Genomic DNA, 20562 nt, shown 5'->3' with positions numbered 1-20562 from the left:
AATGTAAAACCAATTCATGTGCCCGAAATCTTTCTTTAAATAACGTTAAAAAAAACAGAGCACAGGTCATATGTACAAGCATTTCATTACACTACTGAAACCTCACTCATTTACAAAATACAATTCCTTTATGCACCAACATTTCTTTACCAAGCATTATTATTATTTTTCCACCTGTCCCCTTCTAACACCCTCTCTCTGACTTATTCCTTTTTACATCCTGACTCTGTGTTACACTCTCTCTTTGACTTACTTTCTCTTATACCCTGTCTCTGATTTATTCCCTCTCTCTCTTTTTTACAGCAATTTCTAAGTCATACTCTCTCTTACATCCTCTTCCTGATTTACTCCGTCTTACAACCTTTCTCTTTGTAACATTCTTTCCCTGACTTACTCCCTATTACACCTTTTGTCTGTTTTACACCCTCTCTCCCTCTTTCTGACTTTTGTATTCTCCTCCTCTCTTCCTGTTACACCCTCTGTCTGACCTACTTCTTGTTATTTCCTCTCTCTGATTTACTTCATCTTACACTATCTCTCAAACTTACTCCCTCTCGCTCCCTTTTACAGGCTCTCTCTGTTTTAGTCTCTTTTACATCCTCTTTCCTTCTAAAACCCTCTGTCTGTCTTACATCTTCTTACACCCTTTCTCTGTTTTACACCCTGTTACACCCTTTTTCTGACTTACTCTTTTTCTCCCTTTCTTTGACTTACTCCCTCTCCCTATTAAATCCTTTCTCTGTCTTACAACATATTATACACTCTCTCTGTCTTACTCCTTCTCTATGTTTTACTCCCTCTACCTGTTTCTTTGTCTGACTCTCTCTGTCTCTTTGTGTTACTCCCTCTAGCTCTTTTTCTCAGTCTTACTCCTAGTTATATAGTTGCTGTGGTATAAACTTAGATATGTTGTAAACTAGTGTTTATATCGTTTGCTTATTGTCATTGTTTTGTTGTTTGCTAATAGTGGTCTATAATGTGTTATTTTTTTCTTTACCACAGATTGAAATCAACATTTCAATAGTAAGGAAATATGCCCTCAAGGCAGAGGAGAAGGAAAGATGCCAAGCGGAAAAAATCAAAAACAGCAACGGAATTAAAGCACTCCCCTACAACAAATACTTCAAAAAACACAAAAAAAGCTCCTGGTAAGACAACTAAGTCTTTTTTTCGGAACATATGTAGATCAAATTTTTTTTTTTAATGGGAATGTGAATATACAGAAGGAGAGAGCAAATTTGAAAAGGAAGGAGAGGCCCCCCAAAAATGTTACTACTGGAACAGGAGAGAACAGTATGTATAGGAATAGAAGGCAAAACCAATTTAGGGACATTCGTAGACAAATGTTTCGCAATAGGGTAGTTTTAAATTTGTTAAAAAATGTTAAGAAAGGTAAACAGAGAGCTGCTTTTTACAAGAAAAAGAAAAGTGTAGAGAAGATTGTTGATCAGGCTTTTGAAGTTAAGAAAAAATTATTTATTTTAGTAATCAATAGAATTAGGATACTTAACAAGGCAATTGATGTTTTTAAATCGAACAGTAGATGAAAAAGAATAATTAATCGGACTAATTTTTGTGAAGTTTTTCTGGAGAATGGATGCATAGTTCAAGTTCTGAGCCATTTTTTAATGAGGAGAGTTACTTCCAGGAGAATGTTTTGGTGCATGCAGTTGACACCAGTGGTCGAGCATATGAGGTGAAAGATGGTTGTCCGATGGATAAAGAGAAACTTGTGTCTAGAGATGCAGAAGAGGTGTTAGCTGATGACGTTTTAGGGAGACGTACTAAGGGTCCAGTCTACACTTGCAAGTGTAGTAGTATTTGTAATGTGCGACAGGATTCAATGGATTTGCTTCGTAATTTCTTACGTACATATAATAAGAAAAGTCTAAAACAGAAAATGAAGATGTTGCAAGACTTAGATCCTTGCAGAGTGAGAGAAAACACAGGTTTGCATGGGCATTCACTGGCTTGTCTTTCTAGAAAAGTATGTCAGAGTGTTTTTCATCATTTTAGGATGTTAGCAGTGCATCATAATAAAATGAGGAAATTAGTGAGAAGGTTGTATTATGCAAAAAGTCCAGCACTTAAGCTTAAACAGTTAAACAGTGCTTTTTTGCATGGATCTGAATTAGATGTGAAGAACATTTGTGAAGAAATTGACTTTTGTTATTTTGGTGACAAAGAGGACAGTGTAGAAATTGATAGAGTAATAGAAGGTAATGTGGAAGACATTGTACAGATTTCAAGTACAGAAAAGTTTGACCAGGAAATTACCAAGTTTGAGGTGAAATCAAGTAAAAGGCCTAATTTTACTTGTGTGTGTTGTCGACGGACTCATTATAAGATTCAGACTAGGTTAGTTGATTTATATGCAAAAAGTGAAATGGAAAATAAAAGTGAATGGAAGGATTTTGCAACTTATTTGTTGGTAGAGAATTCTTTTGATTTGAGTTCTGATCAGCGTATTTGTAATTATTGTTTAAAAAAACTTGAATGAAAACAGAATGCCTGCTAGAGCTGTTCATAATGATCTTGAGTTGGTAGACATTCCTTCTGAATTGATGGATTTAAATACCTATGAATCTATTTTGATTCAATGTGTCCATCCTTTTCAGGCTATTGGTCGCATGGAGCCTAAGATAGGGAAATTGCCTCCTTCAGATTTACAGAGATGATTAAAGGGAAGAGTTGTTTATTTGCCTCTAGATTTCAAGAAAAATATTGATACAATTGGTGTAGAAAGAGTGGAAGAGGAGCCTCTGGTTATTCTACTTAATGGGGTTCTGACAAAGAGTAAGAAAATCTGGCAAGATTTAGTGGATGTTGGGAAAGTCAAAAAAGCAACGTTGTATTTGGTCAAAAACAATGAGTACTACAAACATGTATGTGTTGGAGCAGAGGAAACAGCTACAGAAGAAGACAGTGATTGTTCAGCCGGCCAAATTGAAAAAGTTGATATGTCGAGAAGTGAAGAAATATATGAACATTATACTGTTCATCCTTTGCATTCCAAAGAAGTAATAGGGAATGCAATTGACTTTTTTCAAATGAAAGCAGTAAAAGGAAGTCCCATTAGTGTATGGGAAGAAAGTTTGGAAGCTCGTTGCTTTCCACAGTTATTTCCATCAGGTCGAGGTGGACGATATGACGATCGACCAGTTCAAATTCCTGCAGCTGAATACCGGACTTTAAGATTATAAGCTGAAGATCCAAGGTTTCGTCAATGCATTCCGTATTTGTTTCATCTACTGTATGAAAGTGACTTGTCTGGGCTTTCTTATGCAGTGAACCCTATACTGAAAAGTGGAGCACATCTGCAAAATGTTTCGGCGAGGGACTTTATGGAGAAAGTCAATCTGCAAGACAGTATTTCGGAATCTCAGCTAATCAATCTCATGGCATGTCAGCGTGGTACAAACGAGTATTGGTTCCGTCGTCATGGGGAATTGAAATGTATGCTAAGAAACTTAGGAACTCCTACATGGTTCCTCACTCTTAGCTGTGCTGAGTATGCATGGGACGACTTACTTCAATTTCTACGAGAGCCAAATGAAAACATACAAAATATAGAATTCAAAACACCTGGAGAACTGTGTTCTTTGAATCCAGTGAATGTATGCAGATATTTCAATCATAGATTTGAAGCTATGATGTCTTTTATTACCAACAAAAAAATCCTCCCCTTGGAGAGGTTTTGGATTTCTTTTGGAGAAAGGAGTATCAAGCGAGAGGTGCTCCTCACATACATATGTTGTTATGGATTAAAGATGCACCCAAATTTGGAACTGATTCGGATGACACAGTGATGAGTTTCATTGAAGAATATTCAACATGTGCTGTTCCGAAAACTACCGAAGAAAACAGTTTAAGGCAACAAGTTTTACGCTTTCAATCCCATCGTTGTGGAAAGTACTGTCGTCGAAAATTCAGAAACAAGGACAAGTTCTACACAAAATGTCGTTTCGGGTTTCCACGACCAGTGATTTCTAAAGGAAGAGTAAATAATTTGATGTCTTCTCTGCTACATACTGTGACGAGTAAATCACCCAAAAATACATACAATTTAAAAAGAAACGAAGAGTCCAAGTACATCAACGACTACAACCCAGTGATTTTGTCCATGTGGAATACAACAACATGGATATTCAGTTAGTTGCTGACAACTCTATTGCTGTTGCTCGATATGTGACGTCTTACATTACAAAAAAAAGAAAAGACAGAACTGAAGGAAATGTGGGAGGAAATTTCACATGAAAAGAGTATAAGTAAAAAATTATACAGTTTCAGTCTGAAGATGTTGTCGCATCAAGAAATTGGAGCATATGAATGTTCTGATCGGTTATCATCAGCAAGTCTCTATGCCAAATCTAGAACAATCATTTGGGTGAGTCTAGGTCTTGCTGCAACACGAAACCGAGTTTTAAAATCTGTACAAGAAATCGAGTATTTGGCGGAGAAAGAACCAAACAGTACAGATATTTTGAAGACAAACATGTTGGATACATACTATCCAAATAGAAGTAGTCATCTTGAGAACACTTGTTTGTATGAAGTTCTGCAAAACTATAGTTATAAGAGGAACATCACAGAAGATATCAATAATGGAAAATATGCTGTCATTGGGTGTGAAGGATGTCTAGTGAAGCAGAGAAAAGGCCATTTCATTAATCATCGAAAATTGAGTTGCAAATCTCCAGACAAAAAGGAATTTTACTATTTAGCTCTTTTGCAACTCTTTAAGCCATGGCGTACAGAAGAGGAACAACTTGCAGATTTTCTCTGTTACGAAGATTCTTTTAATGCAACCAAGGATACCATAAAATGTCCTGTTTTTCCAAATTATCTGCAAATGTTGAACAAAGAAATAGAGCAAGAAGCCACAATTGCTGCAAAGATTGCTAGAGACAGTTCTCACGACAGTCAGAGTTCTACTTCATTGAGTCAGGATCCGCTAGGAGGACCAATTATCCAAAATGAAGCTGCCACAAATGTAGTTTGTCATCGCCCTTTGCTTTAACCTCACTACTTTTCTCTCACCCTACCTCACCCCTGTTTCCTTACTCTGCTTCCCTCACTTATTCTTATCCTCCATGTTTACTTCTCTTTTCCTTACTTTCCTACCACATTCAACTTCTTTCAGTCCCCCTGCTTTACTTTCCTTACCCTGTGTTCACTTCGTTCACTCCCTCACTCATTCCCTTTCCCTTACTCACTTACTCCACTCCTCTCACTTATTCTCTCAGTCCCTCTGTCCTCACAGTTCCTCACTCCCGTTCCCTCACTCCGTCTCTGTTACCCTCACTGTCTCTGTCCTCTCACTCTGTCACTACTCTTTCGTCATGCTCACTCCCTATTACTCACCCACACTCACTCACTTACCTTTCTTTTTTGCTTCACTCAGTCCCTTTCTGTCACTCCTTCCTTTACTCTCTCTGTATTTTCTCCCTGTCACTCCCAAAGTCTTACCCTTATTCACTTTTATCCACCCTCTTTCACCCCTCTTTACTTACACTCACTGCTCTTTTCTTACCCTTCCTCACCGCTGTTCCTTTACTTTGGTTCCGTCACTACCCCTCATTCCCCATCCTTTACTCTCCTTCCCTTACTTTCAACACCCACTCACATTCTCCCAGCTTTAGTCTTCTTCCTCTCTCTTCTCTTTTTTCGCTCCCTTATTCATTTTCCTTTTCTCGGTCACACCCTCTTACACCTTTTCTCTGTCTTACTATCTATTACACAGTCCCTCTGTGTTCCTCCCTCTAGCTCACTTTCTCTTAACATCACTCTCTCTGTCCCCTTTCCTCATGCTCACTCCTTCATTTTTTTTTCTTTTCTTTTGGGTGTGCTGACGTGACGCGCACTGGTACGCGAGCCAGAAGACTGTGCTTACCGGTGCGCTCACCGGTACGCGCACCGGGAGCGCTCCACGGCAAAAAAAAAAAACATGAACAATATATATAAAAAAATAGTATTACATAAATATACAATATAGGATTCATTTAAAAAAATATTACATTTCATAGCTATAGAAATTTGCTATTAAAAAACCTTTGAAATTCACTGAAAAAAACATAGGTTTGAGGCCCTATATATAGTTAGGAATTAGCATTTAAAAAAAATATGAAATTCACTGAAAAAAACATAGGTTTCACACCAGTTATAGTTAGGAATTAGCATTTAAAAAACCTATTAAATTCACTGAAAAAACCATAGGTTTCACACCAGTTATAGTTAGCTGAAAATTTTACTGACATAAAACCATTGATATTCCCACATTATAGTTATTTGGACTCACTATAACTTGCACGCCTGCAATGCACTGCTGATGACGTCACATATTACATCACTCATGACATGGTCAGTGACATCAGTCATGACATCACTGAAGACACCATCCTTGTGACAGAGTGACAGACCTCCTTTCAGTGTAATGTAACCCTTGAAACACATGTTCAAAAATAGAAACTAACATTTTCAAAAAAATGGAGATACCCATACCAGTTACAACAATCAATTCAGTAATTCCACCATCTATATACACTTCAACTCATTCACCAACAGTTCTATATAGTCACTAATACATATACTCACTCATCATATGTAGTGATACACCTATACATCCTGTTACACACCGACAGTCATCCAAAAGTTACTCACACACATACTCACGCATGCAAATAAACTATTGAAAATCCATGTATTTGCATATACAACTATGCACACACTACCACCTTACTTCTAAGGAAACTTACACATACTTACTCTCTTAAACAAACACTTATAGAAACACATACTTATTTAAACAGGAACTCTTACAATCTCTCACTCTCACATATATTCACTTATATACATCAATACTCACATATACTAGATTAAAACATATGTCATTACTGATAAAGACACTAGTGAGACAGTCATTCACTCACTAACACACACATATACACACTCATCCACCCTTACAATCCTACACATATGCTGTCTTCAAAACACATACAAACAGTGAGTCAGTCATTGATGCATCTATGTGCTAAGTAATACCCCCACCAAACCATATAGACACTCATACTGATACTAAAAAAATCTAATAACCCATTTACAGACACACATGTAGGTACTCACCAACCCATGCAGCCACTTATACACAAAGTGAAACACTGATACATATATTTAAATATTTAAACATTACTCGCTAATATATGTATTCACTAAGATACACTTAATAAGCCAGTTAACCAATCAATTTTTTTAAAAAACATCCATTTAGACACTTATTTAAACATTTATTCTTCCATCAACCTTTACATATACATATATAAAACATATTTATTTTTCAGAAAGACACACATTCACTGGATGGTGTCATCAGTGATGTCAAGAGTGATATCACTGACCATGTCAGGAGTGATGTAATATTAGACGTCATCAGCAGTGCATTGCAGGCGCTCAAGTTATAGTGAGTCCAACTAACTATAGCGTGGGAATTTCAATGGTTTTATGTCAGTAAAATTTCCAGCTAACTATAACTTTTTTAAATGCTAATTCCTAACTATAACTGGTGTGAAACCTATGGTTTTTTCAGTGAATATATATATACAGACAAATTAACTCCACTTGGAGAAGAGGCTCGTTCGAGTATCCTTATGTGTGAATTATATATCACTAGAAATATTGCTTGTTTTTTACATATTTAATTGTTCAATATGTAGTTTGTGTTTAATTATCTGCATAAGACAGTCACTGGCATTTACAATGCAGTTTGCCTTAACGTAAATATATTGCACCATATGCCTAGGTAAATGATACACATTGATCTTGTGTTATTATTGGTTGGGTTCGTGATCCTCCCAAGTATGCTTAACCTTTTCACATGCATTGAATAATGAAGTCTTTTGTCTGTGTCTTCACCCGAACTGTGTCCCTTTACAATGCCTAGCCTAAAACTACAATCCCGTATTCTGCAAAAACGAGGCACCGCGCAAGATCACTATAATGATATAACTCACGGGGCTTATGTATTTCGTTTTCTAAATAACATTGGGTGAAAGTTCTGTTCACAATATTTGTTGTGTTTTTTTCACAATGACGGTGCTTAAACCAGTTTATGAAATAATGCAAAGGAACTTTTCTATGTCTGTTGTTGTATATACAAAAAAGTGAACCAGGGTAACCAAACACCAATCACGGTGATGTAACTGTGTTTGTGCTGAGGTATATATATTTTGCATTGTCATTTATGTAGATGAAGTGAGTAAGGCGGAGGCTTCCGCCGAAACGCGTCTTTAAGCAGCTTTTGGAATAAACTGAAACTTGAGTTGAATTCACGGTGTCAGTGCCATCCTTGATCGGAAGGAAATGCGACTTGGTAACCAATATATATATATATATATATATATTCACTGAAAAAACTGTATGGACAGTTGACTGTGTGCATGAGTATATTGGTGAGTGAATGGATATCTCAGTTCTACATGTCAAAGTAAGTACATATGTAAAACACACTCCATGTGAGAGTTGACATATATAAATAACTGAACATAAGAGCCAGTGAATGTGTGAGTGGCTGTATGAATCATTGTGAACTTGTATCAAGGATTGTATAAGAGAGTAAATATGTGTTACTATATGTTTGAATAAGTAAGGTGTGCATAACTGTATAGTTGAGGAAATGGAGATGTGATTGATTCTTTGCATGACTGACTAGGTGTGTGAGTAACTCCATGGATGTGTGACAGTCTGTGAGTGCCTGTTTACACTGAGTGTATCTAAGGTTATATTAGAGTCTGAATATGTATTATCACATAAATGATATCATCAGTGATGTAATCAGTAATGTCAAATGAGATGTCAGTGATGTCATCAGTGATGTCATTTGAGATGTCATCAGTGATGTCATCAGTGATGTCATTTGAGATGTCATCAGTGATGTCATCAGTGATGTCACTGACCATGTCATGAATGATGTAATATGTGACATCATTAGCAGTGGATTGCGGGTCCGCGATATATAGTTAGTGCAACTAACTATATATGGAATTTCAATGGTTTTGTGCAAATAAAATAAGGTTTTTTAAATGCTAATCCCTAACTATATATGGTCTATAACCTATGGTTTTTTCAGTGAATTTTCAAGGTTTTGTAAATGCTAATTCCTAACTATATACGGTCTATAACCTATGGTTTTTTCAGTGAATTTCAATGGTTTTTTAATAGCAAATATCAAAAGCTGTAAAATGTATTATTCTTTTAATCGAAAAATATATTTTATATGTTTTTAATATCATTTTTTTATGCATCTGCCAAACCCTGACCTCTTAATAGTGCACTGTGTTGTAAATGATTTGGGCACTATGACTGGGGTTGGTCTGGAAATGCTTTTGAAGGACACCTTTCATCAATTGATGACACTTTTGCCCCAAACTTCCTTGGTATATTCCAATATATGCCAAAGACAGAAATGAAACTGGCCCAACCAATGTTGTCCACAATTTGAGAAATCACGGAAACATGTGAATAAATCTGTTTCTGCTTACATGAGAGACTATGGAATGGGTTCAATAATCAACAATAACTTGTGTTTCAACATGCAAGACATCTACAGAGGAGATGGTGTGCACTTGTCAGATGAGGGGAATAGAATATTCCTCCTGAATTTAAGATTGTGCATTGTAACCTACTTGAAGGTACCTAAATCAGCCACAGAACCCAATAGCTCTTTTCAGAGCTACCCTATCTCTGATCATTCTAAACATTTATCTTTTTCTACGTTTTTTCACTATTTTTCACCAAAGTACGCTCCCCGGTACGCTTACCGGTGCGCGTACCGGGCGCTCTCCACGCATTTTTTTTTTTGCCTATTTGAGCGTCCTAAGCCAGAAAACCTAAAGGGTCAGGAAGTATCTACCTTGCCCGCTTCTACCCATTCCGAACAATATTTACCCTCCATCTTGTGTCTCAATTCTACCGAAACACAAAATGGAGGACTCCCGTAACGCTGCCGGTACGCGTACCGGTGCGCGAACCGGTAAGCGCTCGATAAAAAAAGGTGGGAAAGTAATTTACAGAAAAACCACTTGAGACACTTTCATCAAATATAGAATAGGCCCTACTACATAGCAGTCCCTACCATTTACCCAAATTTGATGGAATTCCATTGAGACAATTATGCTGTAGGCCTGACTAAATATCCTGAGGTAAATTACATGACAAAAAGACATATGAAGTGTTAGAATTGACAACCAATTAAAATGTTACTTTCATTTTCTACTATTATATCATGACATTTGATTGGTTATGTACCTGAATATATATAAAGAAAGAGAGAGAAACACAGCCATTTTGACTACTACTTCCTGAAGTACATTTGAAGAGCATTTTCACTGACAACTTAAACTTCTTTTTGAAAGGTAAGAAGTTATTTAAAAAATTTGAAATGAGAACTATGTTATGGTAATTTGTGAAAACGTTTTCAGATAGTTATATACTGTCCCTCTGTAAGAGTTAGAGATTGAGATAGGCTTCTCTGTTATAATTATGGATTGAGTTTGGCTTCTATGGTATAATTATGAATTTACTTAGTCTTCATCACAGGCACTTTTTAATACTTCTACTTCCTGCCTGAATCCATACAGTGCCCAAAGATAACTTCACTGTTAAAAACTCACAAGTACCTGTCTGAACTTTAACCCAACAGTAACCTATCTCTACTGATATATTTATTTTTTATGCAATTTACAGCAAGAGAATGGAAGCACAACAGAAAGAAAATAATATTTCCTTTCAAATTAAGATTGAAAACAATCCAAATGAAGAAAATGATGAAATTGACTTTTTGGATGACACATTAGACGAAGAATTAATTGAATGTGTAGAAGAATATGAATCATGGAATGAAAAGGAGGACATACCTGATGAATTGATGTTACAAATTCTTTTATATTTTGAAAAATCTGAACAATAAATTTAAATTTTAAAAGTTAAAATTGTTTGAGACATTATTCTTTTTTATTTGAAAATTATGAAATAGTACCCAAAAAGATATAATATAAAGTGACACTTAAAATATACTGTGCAACTTTTTTGTGTTACATAGTAAGTTTGCTCATAGTTACTTCCTTTCTCCAACTATATTATCTCCAAAGTGTATTTAACATCTCTTTATCTTCTCCTGCCTCCATATTGTTTCTGCTTTCCTGACAGACTATGGTATGAATTCCATATACCACAATAACTTCTGAAACAACTTGCAAGATATCTACAAAGGAGACAGTGTTTATTTATTTTTAGACTCTGCATTGGTACCTACATGTTGCTACGTAAATAAAAAAAAACAAAAAAAAACAACAAAAAGAACAATCAATAAACATACTTTATTTGAAAATGCTATCATTCTTTTATCCCCATATTACGCTCCACGGATCGCTTCCCGGTGCGCGTACCGGGCGCTTCTCCCGCTTTTTTCCCGCGGGGCCCTTTAAAGCCCCCACATCAAACCTAGGGGGTCAGGGAGGATCTACTCTGCCCCCTTATGGTCATTTCCCCCTTTGGTTTGGCCACATTCTAAACAGTCCGGAGCGGCCGCCATCTTGTGTCTCGGTAGGATCGAGACACAAGATGGCGGCTGCTCCGGACTGTTTAGAATGTTTACAGACACCCGGGAGCCAATCAGCTTTCCACGCGCAAGTCGCGTACCGCGCCCGGAGCGCTCCCCGGTGCGCGTACCGTGGCGCACTTACAGATATATATATATTTTTGAACCTAAATTACTCAAAATCCACTATTGCACATATCTTGAGACCTAGCAAAGGCACATCAGGCTACCAGTCCCAATAATTTTGCCAAGTTCCATAGAAATCCATTCAGACGTTCGAGCTAAAAGTGAGTCTAACCGCCCTATGGAAAACTCAATGATAAAAACACGTTTTGGGACCCCTCTTTTTTCTCGGCCCCCACTTCACGAAACACCCCTAAACTTTCAGGGGAGGCTCAGAAACAAAATGTGCCATTTTCCTGAAAATTTCAGCCATTTCCGTCCTTCAACGCCAAAGTTATTCAACATAGAATTTTCAGAAATCCCTATTCAAAAAAATCCTAACTATATATACCTACTGGCAACCGCCAGTAGGTAATATATATATATATATATATATTACCTACTGGCGGTCGCCAATAGGTAGTTATAGTTAGGATTGTTTTCCATAGGAAATCCTCAACATTCTATTTGGAATAACTTTGGCCCTGGTTGAAGAATCTTAGCGAATTTCTCAAAGAAGATGGCTCGGTCCGCTGCGCTCCTTCCCTGAAAGTTTGGGGGGGATTGGTCAAGTGGGGGCTGAGATATAAGGGGGTCCCAAAACGTGTTTTCTGCATGTTATTTTCCATAGGACCTTTAGACTCGGCTACAGGTCGAACGGCTGAATGGATTTATAAGAAATTTGGCAAAACTGTAGAGTCCGGTTCGCAGATTACGCTTTTTTTGGAATGGTGTAAATCTGTTCAGTAGTTGTTGAGAAAATTAAAGTTAAAGTCAATTATATATCTATAGGCGCGCACGCATGCGCGCACTCATGCGGCTGCGCGTGAGCGGAATTTTTTTTTTGCTGCGTGACGTCTGTTAACGTTCGATTCGAAGGAAATCAGGAAGTTTTGTCCGCCATTTTGTCACTGCGAGTAAATATATTGTTCATTTCAAAGCGTTGAAACATGGAAAGGGGAGAAGGTAGAGATTGTCTTGCTGCGTAGGTTTTCTCGGGGTGTGCAGTAAGGCCCTTAAACGTGAAAAGATATAATTTTTTCCCAAAAAAAAATACGGGGTGCGCGCACCCGGTCGCGCACACCTATTTACAGGAGTGTGAAAATGGAGATAAATCAGAAGTTTAAGTGCTTAGATATAAGGTGGCTCTGAAAAGAGCCCTTGTGTTAATTGAGTGTTTTCTGCATTTATAAGTAAGTACCGATGCAGAGCCTGATGTTGCAGAGGAAGATTCTGTTTCCCTCATTCGTGAAATGAACACCGTCTCTCCTATACACGTCTTGCATGTGGTATCGCAAGTTGTTGTGGTAAATAGAACCCATGCTATAATCTCTGAGGAACGCAGAAACAGATTTATTTACATGTCTCCTTGCTTTCTCAAATTGTGCACAATGTTGATTGGACCAATTCCATTTCTGTCTTTGGCATATATTGGAATATACCAAGGCAGATCGAGGAAAAAGTGTCATCAATTGTCGAAAGGTGTCTTTTAGAAGCATTTCCAGACCTACCCCAGTGATTGTGCCTCGATCGTTCCCACCACAGTGCACAATTATAAGGTCTGGTTCTGGGAGATGCATAAAAGTTTTCACCAATGGAATCAATTGGTGACATTTCAATCCTCTTTTGGCAATCCATGTTATGTGTACATTTGGTAAGCCGAGGTTGCAAATTCATCTGCTTACTGCATATTTTTCACTCCAGTGAATATATCTGTGTCCTGTTAGCCAGACCTTCATTTTCAAGGGATTTGTAGTCGTCCTCCGATCGGTTCTGGAAGTGGAATGGTAGTTAGAAGTTGAAATTCTAAATAAAGAAAAAGGAAGAGGCTGGGTGTGGTTAAAAAGATAAAAATGATTGGTTGATTGTAATAAGTGGAGATTGAAGAGTACGTTGCATGTTAATGTTTATGTTAAACGAAAAGTACTATTGGGTGTGAAAAAAAAGACATGTAACAGAGTTGTGGATTGGCAGGTGTTTCTGGAGGGAAAACAGTGTTCTTAGTTTGCTGTAGAACGTTGAGACATGAACTTTTGACCTCTGCCTTCAGCAAGGTGCAGAATGAGGTGTAACCATGGAAACAGCCGGAGATGGCAGTTGGTGATGGGTTCACTCTTTGGTGCCTCTGCATCTGACTCTGTTCTGTGGTGGCAGGCGGAGAACTGTTTGTTATTGTGGAGATGAAAGGGTGATAAGGAGAGAAATACGACATAGCGTCTGGCCTGTAGAAGCGTGGAAGCAGTGATTAACTCTGAGTGAAGCGGAACTGTGGCGGTGCTTGGTAACAGTAAAACATTTTTTTTAACAGAGGTACAACTGTCTGTACGGTGCGCGACCTACTAAGAAAGAGTTCACGGGCCGTAATTGGCTTGCAGGTTCTAGTATCAGTAAGTGAGGTCGAGAAAAGAAAACATTCAGGACTTTATTTATGAAGGCCTTGCGCCACCGGTGCGTCACTTTTTCCCATTTTAAAAAATGAGGCACCGGCGGCGGAAGGTCTTCATAAATAAGGTCCACAGTGACTACAATTAAGGTTATGTGGAACCCATGAATAGTTTTTCAATATGAAATCATTTCAGTTGAGATTATGGATTAAAAGAGAAACCGTGAATATTTGAAATGTTTATTTAGAAATGTACTGTTTTAAAGGCAAATCATTATGTAATATGAGTACAGAAATTGCAAAAAACACAGTAATTGGTATTGTCAGTAGTACATGGAATACAAACGCTATAGTTGAAGAAAAATGAATATAGTTGGAAAAAAACATTGTACACTCTTATAAGGAAGTATATCATATTTTAATAAATGGAAGAAGGTCTCTGGCCTTTCAGTTAGGGAACGATATATGAAAATGCAAGTGGTTATACATCATTACTTTATCAATCAGCTGTCTACATGCGAAGCACTATCAAGTTTGTGTTATGTCAGTGTGTGAGGGGAAAAAAAAGGCGCCAAAAGCGATAAAATGGTGAGAGGTGCATGTATGTAATCTGTTGGATGCTGCGCAAATCACTATTGAGGAGAACTACTGTATTGAGATATCTTTTGAAGGTTGCAGTATTGCATTTGAAATACAGCACAAGTAATAATGGAAATATTGTTGAAAGAACATATTTTTCTGTAAAGTATTTTAAAAACATAATTTTATAGGAAATTAAAGGAGTAGAGGCGGAAATAAGCAGTTGAGATGCGAAATGGCGTTTACAGTTATAAAAAACTCGTTTAAAATTTACACATTAATTAGGGCACATGTAGCATATATTAGCGAGTTTTGCATCGAGTACTTTTGAAATAACCTTAGATAAGATATGCAATAGAATTGTTGAGATTAGACTGTAAAAAAATAAAGTTGACAATCGAGTAGCTGAAGAAACAAATGTAGTCCACATAAAAGACCAAAATTTAACCAGCACGAAATCTTAATGTCCACTGTTAGTAAAGGCAATAGGTCTGTTCTTCAAAAGAAAATATGGAAAAGAACGTGAAGAATATAGGGAAGAAAAAGGAAATGAGGACGTCAATGGCTTGTATAAGAGTTATTGAAGCATTGTTTAGGCAAAATAGGTAGCTTCTGCTTCTAACAGGAAATCACTTTTATCATTTGAAAGTATGTCAGCTATCCAATGGAAAAGAGTAAAGCAGTACTCATGATCTGTTAAAATCGGAGCCTCTTTTATTATCAGAGGGCAGCTCGGTGGGTTTTCGATGTAGTTCTCTGTTAGGAAAGAGTTAACCGTCCATTGTGTAGGCAAAATAGGCAGCAAGTGCTTCTAACAAGAAATCACTGTTATTATCTGGAAACATGTCAGCCATCCAATTGAGAAGAGGAAAGTAGCATTCATGATCTGTCATTATTGGAGCGTCTTTTACCATCATAGGGCAGCTCGGTGGGTTTTCGATGTTGCTCTCTGTTAGGAAATCTTGCGCCGCTGCGAATATATTCCAATGACCCAGAACTCCTTGTATCGCTGCAAAGGCCATAAACCCTCCGTTGTAACAAAGCTGTTCATGATCAAGTAACGGATTCATGAGGTGATTGTAATTCACTTCAGGAGGTACCAAATTGCAGAGACATAAATCCAGGGCCCACGTGAAATCACAGCTCAGGCAATGAAATACAGGCTGCACACAGGTGAAATACGAATATCGAAATGATAATCAATATGAAGTATTCAAAGTTGAGAGTGCTAAGGTGCCGTAGTACAGAAGCATTCTCTGTCGAAATAGTTCTAAGTGGTCCGGCTCGTTTGCGAAGGCAGGAGGGACATCCATTTTGAATTTCCCAAGATGGTAAAGGAAACGGCGCAGCACTGCCGGTTGTATAGCAACTCCACAGAATTAGGTCGCCGGCTATGCAGTGGAGAGGAGCAGAATGACTTGATAAATTTTCTAGGAGTCTAGTCACTTAAATATTGCTTAGTAGTTATCAAAAAAGTAGCCTGTCTTGAAGTGGAGGATGCGTTAAAAAATAAGGGAGTCATTTGAGCAAGTTGTAAAGCAAGGCCAATTTTTTTTTACATCAATGCTGTTTTCTGTGAATGTTAGCTAAGTGAAAGATATGTGTGTGAGCAGATGCTACGTTCAGTTTTAAATGTGACAATGGAGCTCTTGTTCATGTCTTCCGCTTCAAGGTCGGTATTCGCTGCCAAATGCAAATATCAAGAAACGCATGCGTGGGGTAGATAGTCTGCATTCTTAAAGGAAAGCAAATGGAGGGTTATTTTTACCGCGTTAGCATTGTCGTTTAAAAAGTTACAGTGATTTTCATTATATGTTAAAAAAGTGTCACTGATGAAGACTGAAAATAAATCCTTATAAATAACAGGGACTGGTGCATTTTAGAAAAGGTGTGTAACATTACATGAATTGTAAAAAAAAAATCATGTAATTGAAAGTGTATGGTTTGAAAATGAAATGTAGAGGTTTATAGTTCACGTTTTGAAAGCGGTTCTAGAGGGTCAGATGCATGATAGATTTATAAAAAATAGAACATGTTTTTCAATAGTATTATGGAAAAAATATGTGCCTTTATGTACTATTTAGATTATCTGCCTGTTGCCTATTCTTTGAGTTTTAGTAATCCTGTGTCTTATAGGTTTTCCAGGGGCGGTTTGAGGTTCATGGTGGGCTTGGGCAGGGAGGGTAGGTTGGGGGTTTGTAATAGGGGGTCCGGGTGGGGTTGAGTGCGGAGTTTAGTGAAGAGTGAGGGGGGCGGGGGTTAGGGTGTTTGGTAATGGAGCAGAGTCAGAGGACGCCACATTTCTGTTATGGGGTGCCACAGAAATATGTATCCATTCTCAGAGGTTTATTATATTAAGGATATATATTAACATGGTGGCTCTTGTGGTTTTGTGGTTCTGTGCATGTGTATAATGCTGGCCCTGTAGTTTTTGTCTATGGACCTCATTACGACATAGGGGAGCCACGTTGCACAGTTGGAGATCAGAGACTTAAGAAATAAAACTTTATAATTGTAAGGGCTCTAAGCGATACAAATCGCCCGTTCTCGGTGTAAAAAATATCACCGCTATAGGAGGTATTTTCTACGGTGTTAGTGCTCGAAGGAGAATAGTAACATATATGTGAAAGAAAATTCTGTAACAGGCCCAGCATTTCACATTATCGCGTGAAAACAAAAGTTGTTCTCACATAGCAATAAGTCTCTTATAATTAAGGGACGGAGTGTATATAGTGCTATTTACTACACTGCTATGTGAACGATGTCGAAAGTTTCATAAGAGGAGGCTTTAAAAGTTTTTCGATAAACTGGTTTTCCAGGGAAGTGGGTAGAGTGTTCCGTGTAAATTGCAGAATAGAAACTAGTAAGAACCAATTGGAAGTGTTGTTCTAAAGTCACATGACTTCACATGCGCTGCCTCTACGCGATAGGTGGGTGCGCGCACCCGATCGCGCACTAAAAGAAAGCGGCGAGAAAATATCAGCTAATATGCTCTTGGAGCTCGTTTTGGTACAAAGAGTTAGTTCTGAAAAGAACTTTTTTTTTTTTTGGAAACAAGTGTTATGATGCTTTTGATTTCTTAAAGTTGCTACGACATTTTTCAGTATGTCATACTATCCAAATAAAGTGTAGAAATTTAACTTGTCTTGGAGCATTTATGACTCTCAATTTTGTGTTTAATTAGAATAAAGCTTTGCTCTCCGTATACAAGAAGTTTTCCACAGTTCTTGCATTTCATGTGCACGTTCGCCAGATATGGTTTCAAGTCCATGTCAGCACTCGATGGAGATACAGGTCGTTCTGCAGAAGATGTGCTGGTCACTTCTGATGGTAATAGCGTGGCCTCCGTTTTTCTAGTCAAAGGTGGTCGCTCATTTCCTTCAGATTCGGAAGATGAATGCGGAACGGTAGCCATTGCAGCAAAGTCTTCGGGAAGATGTTCGACGTTGTTCTGTATTGAGAGTAGAAAAGAAAGTGATGGAAGTGGGTGGAGTGCTGCGTGTAAATTCCAGAATAGAAACTACCAACAACCAATTGCAAGTGTTGTTTTCAAGTCACATGACTTTACATGCGCTTCTCAGGACGTGTAGGCGGTGACACTATCTAGTTATGAACGTGATTTGGAAGTAGCGATGTTCTTTAGTGAAGTTTAAAAACGTGAAAAGAAGTGAATTCAAACACATACGGATTTCACATATTCTTAGAGCTCGATTTAAGTATACAATTATTAAATTATAAAACCTTTTATGTTTTTAAAAAAAATATTAAGGTGTGTACAATCAGTCACGCACGAACGATTAAAAAAAATTCGGCTCCATTTAATTAAAAGGTTTGTATGACAAAAAAAAAGCCTAGGTTCAGTGTATTAACGTACTATAAGTTCTTTCATTGGTCTATGAAGAAATTCATTAGGTTTAAATTGGAAAGCTTTCATGAAATAAATAGGTGGGTGCGTGCACTCAGTTGTGCACGTAAGTGTGGTATGTCGATATTTATTTCAGGTATATCTTTCATACTTAGGAACTAGCATTCAAAAAACCTATGAAATTCACTGAAAAAACCATAGGTTTTACACACGTTATAGTTAGGAAATAGCATTTAAAAACCTATGAAATTCACTGAAAAAACCCTAGGTTTTACACACGTTATAGTTAGGAAGTAGCATTTAAAAAAACTATGAAATTCACTGGAAAAAACATAGGTTTGACACATGTTATAGTTAGCTGGACATTTTACTCATATAAAACCAATGAAATTCCCCGTTATAGTTACTTCAGCTAACTATAACTCGCGCGCCCGCAATGCACTGCTGATGACTTCACATATTACATCACTCATGACATGGTCAGTGACATCACTCATGACATCACTAATGACATCTCAAATGACATCACTGATGACATCATCCTTGTGGAAGAGTGGCAGACCTTCACTCACCCTAATATAACCTTTATTACAGACACTCAAAAAGTAGAAAATAACAATTTTAATACAATAGCCATACCAATGCCACTTAAAACACACCTATTTAGTAATTCGAAGATCTATATACACAACTACTTATTCATCAACAGATATATACAGTCAATCATATATTATATACAGTCACTCATATATGTATTCAGTCATCATATGTTCTTATACACTGATACATCCTGATCCTCCTGTTACACACCGACACTCAACCATAGAGTTATTCACACATAAGTTATATGTACTAGTTTAAAACATATGTACTTACTCAGAAATACACTATTAAAACAGTTATTCATTCACTTAGACAGTCATATATACACTCATACAGAAAAAAAACAAATAATAACCTATATGCCTTTTACCACACAAACTCACTCACCCATACAGTCTAGCATATATGCTGCCTACAACACATACAAACAGTAAGTCACTCATTCATGCATCTATGCACTACATAAGATCTCCCAACGAAGCATATTGACACTTAGACGCTCAGACACTCCAACTAATAATCAAACAAATAATGACCTATATAGACATTATGTATCACTCATATAGCTACTCACCAACACATGCAGCCACTTACATAGAAACTGAGAGACAGATACAGATATGTATATATTTAAACATTACTCATTAGCCCATGTACTCATCAAGATATACTTAATCAGTCAGTAATACAATCTATTTTTCACCTAAAAAGTATCTATTTATACACTTATATGCTCAATTCTTCTTCGATTAACCTTCAGATATACATATATAAAACATATTTAATTTTCAGAACTAACCCATTCTCTGGATGATGTCATCAGTGATGTCATGAGTGATGTCACTGACCATGTCATGAGTGATGTAATATGTGAAGTCATCAGCAGTGCATTGCGGGCGCGCGAGTTATAGTTAGCTGAAGTAACTATAACGGGGAATTTCATTGGTTTTATATGAGTAAAATGTCCAGCTAACTATAACATGTGTCAAACCTATGGTTTTTCCAGTGAATTTCATAGGTTTTTTAAATGCTACTTCGTAACTATAACGTGTGTAAAACCTAGGGTTTTTTCAGTGAATATATATATATTTATATCGGGTTAGATACAGCTCTATTTTTCTTAAACTCTTTCTGGTGCGGGATGTCAGTCTTTCCCGAGCAAACTCTGCCGGGTCCGTCGTGGCAATATTCTTTTCGCAGGGTAGACCGGAATGTCCGTCTTCCTCTGATTTAGGTATTCACTTTGGCTCCCCACCAGTGGTTTGCAAAGAAAACAGAACAGGGGCCGTCAGGACTCAAGATATTTTTCTAGGGACCCAGGGGGAACCCGGTACGTGAAAGGGCACCGCTGATAGTTGTGTGCTATACAGTAGAGGTGGT

The sequence above is a fragment of the Lissotriton vulgaris genome, chromosome 4_1 (assembly GCF_964263255.1).
Source record: "Lissotriton vulgaris chromosome 4_1, aLisVul1.2, whole genome shotgun sequence".
NCBI classification, from domain to species: Eukaryota; Metazoa; Chordata; class Amphibia; order Caudata; family Salamandridae; genus Lissotriton; species Lissotriton vulgaris.
The sequence above is the reverse complement of the archived record's forward strand: the minus strand, read 5'-3'. Positions refer to the sequence as shown.